This window comes from Corylus avellana, chromosome ca4 (assembly GCF_901000735.1).
Source record: "Corylus avellana chromosome ca4, CavTom2PMs-1.0".
NCBI lineage: Eukaryota > Viridiplantae > Streptophyta > Magnoliopsida > Fagales > Betulaceae > Corylus > Corylus avellana.
The window spans coordinates 6747270-6750496 of NC_081544.1; positions in this window are offsets into that span (position 1 = coordinate 6747270).

Here is a 3227-nt window from a genome sequence, read left to right on the forward strand (position 1 = left end):
GACAGATTTTGGATAAAAAACAGGTTGGGGATGGGGTTTCGACCAAAAGCTTCCAACACAACAAAAAAAATTCAAAAAACAACTATTAAAGGCTTCCATTTCAGTCAATCAATAAAACCCACAAAGAAATTTCGGAAAATACCTTCGTCGAAACCAGATTTTTCCGATTCTAAATATTGTGATTAACGGAAACCTAGCCGGAAAAGTGACGCCGGAATGGGTGATTTAACCGGTGGGTACTGTCGCCGGTGGCCTCTATCGCCGGTGGGTTCTGTCTCGGGTGGTTCTGTCGCCGGCGGGGTCTTCGTCGGTGGCGTCTGCGTCGGTGGGTTGCCGCTTGAGGTGTATCGGGAGGCTTGTATTTTGACCGTATGAAACTTGAGAGTTTCAAAGAAGAAGGCCTCAATTTTAAGCCAAACTCACCGTTTTGGATGGTCCAAAACGGTGAGTTTTATATCCTACGTGTCCAATGTGAACACGTAGGATACAAAATTCTACTGAGGTGGACTTAAGTAAAACGGTGCGTTTAACTCAAATAACGGAAGTTAACAAAAATTAACGGTAAGGAGTTTTTTAGTAGTTTCGAGTGACCCATGGACTAAATTTCCGAAAAAAAATACCCAGGGAGTTTTTTAAAAAAGCGCGTTTACCTAAGGATTTTAGATATGATTTCCCTTATTTTTACTATTAAAAAACCATGTGTACCCATAACATTAGACCAATCCAATTTATAAAATTTTTTTGTTGGAAGAAAAAACGGTCAATATATATATATATATATATATATAGTCTATCCGGACAATTTTGAGACCCCATGGGCCATAACCTTGGTATACAAGTTTCTTCATTTAGATTTCTTCTTGTTTCTTGTTTATGAAAAGCATAATGACAACAGATTCCACTAAGCGTATGGCAGTGTTGGCCTTGATTTGAGCTGGAAAAGTAGAGTGCAACTTCTGTGGGATGGTGCACAAAAGGTTGAGTTTGTACCACCAATCAAAAGTGCCACATAAGCTTATTATACTAAACTCAGGTTTAGGAAAAGACCACAACCACACTTGATTATATTAAATTTGAATTAAAAAATTAATTAATTAAGTTTTTTTTAAACAAAATAAAAAATGGCAACCACCTAAGGAGGAGAAGCCGGAGGTGGGGGCGGCTCGCCGCCACCCCCGCCCATTTGGGATGGCGTGCGGGCCACCCCTAGGCCATGGGAGTAGCCGCCCACCACCTCAGTTGGGCGGGTGTGGCAGTTAGCAGTGGCTGATCTCTCACTGCTACAAAACATTCTTAATTGAAAAAAAAAAAATAAATAATTAAACCTGATATTATCAAGTGGTTTAATTTTGTTTTATTAATATGTTTCATGCTGAGGTAGCAACTGCTCATTAGTGGGCACAAAATGATGGTTTTGTACACCATACTCATTTAAGTTATTCTTGAAAAAGTAGTTTCAGCAATGGTGATAGTACGGTTTGTTCCAATGACTTTTGGGGAATAGGTTTTCTTTTTTTTTTTCTTTTTTTTTTTTGAAGAAAAGACTGCCTTCTCATTGATTAATTCAAACCTGCTAGAGCATATCGCTCCAACTGTAGAAGATCATAAATACATGCAGGTGGCTCATGTAGCCACAACTTATCCATAAAATTCTTAGTTGCTATTTTTGACAAAATATATGCTCCCTGATTACCCTCCCTGCGAACAAAAGACATTTGCCATTGTTGAAGAGACTGTAATTCTTGCTTGATATCATCCACCATCATCCCCATGCTGCTCCAATCCGGGTCTGAAGAGTTAATGGCCTTTATTACCTCCTGTGCATCCCCTCAAAATGAGGCGATCAAGTCCCAAATTTTTGCAAAACTGGACCGCCATCGAACTGCCCACACAGGTTTTGCTCAAAGCTGCGATGACTAGACCCTGCTCATCCAGCACCAACACACCAAAACCCATGCAGCCTTTTCCAGATGCCAAAGAAGCATCCCAATTTACTTTTTTCCAGCCCCGTCTTGGATTTTGCCATCTCACCATAATACCTTTAGCGTGTGTGTCCTGCGCCTCTGCTCCCAACCCGGTAGCTGCATCAAAGTCTTCTATAGCCACCTTTGTTCGTTGAACCAGTAACGTGGGATGAGTCATAGTGCCACCGTGCACCACGTCATTTCGTCAAAGCCACGACCAATGAGCTAGGCCAATCAATTGCTTGATTTTAGCTTCAACCAGGGCCGGCTCAATGTATTTTGGAGCCTTAGGCAAAACTTTGAAATTGGGCCAAAATTTATTTATTTTTAAGTAATATATATATATTATTTAAAAATTCTGCTTCTCGCTTTCACTACAAGAATTTAGGTCTTTAGGGGCGACTTCGAGTCGACCCTAAAAGTCCTAAAGTGGACGTTGTTGACAACAGCGTCGACTTTTGGACTCTAAAGGTGTCGACGCTAATAGTTCGACCCTAATGATCAAATGTGTGATTATCAGCGTCCACTTAAAGTCGACCCTAATGATCACTTTTAGCGTCCACTTTATCGACCCTAAAAGTCGCAATGTTTTGACCCTAAAGGTGATGTAAACGGAAGCCATAGTCGACGCTGATAGTCAACCATTAGCGTCCACTCAAAGTGGACGCTGATAGTTAACCATTAGCGTCCACAAAGTGAACCCTAATGGTTCTAAAAAAAATTTTAAAAAAATTAACTATCAGCGTCCAAACCAAAGTGGACGCTGATAGTTAACCATTAGCGTCCACAAAGTGGACCCTAATGGTCCTAAACAAATTTAAAAAAAAAATTAACTATCAGCGTCCACTTAAAGTCGACCCTAATGATCACTTTTAGCGTCCACTTTATCGACCCTAAAAGTCACAATGTTTTGACCGTAAAGGTGATGTAAACTGAAGCCATAATCGACGCTGATAGTCAACCATTAGCGTCCAGTCAAAGTGGACGCTGATAGTTAACCATTAGTGTCCACAAAGTGGACCCTAATGGTCCTAAAAATTTTTTTAAAAAAATAATCTACGATCGATCGATCGCAATACCAGTAGGTTTTTGACGTTTTGCGATCGATCGCACTTGGAGTGCGATCGATCGCAGTACCAGTGGGTTTTCAACATTTTGCACTCGAACGCACATTGTGCATGCGCTCGATCGCGAAACAGTAGGTTTTTGATATTTTGCGATCGATCACACTCCAAGTGCGATCAATCGCAGTACCAGTGGGTT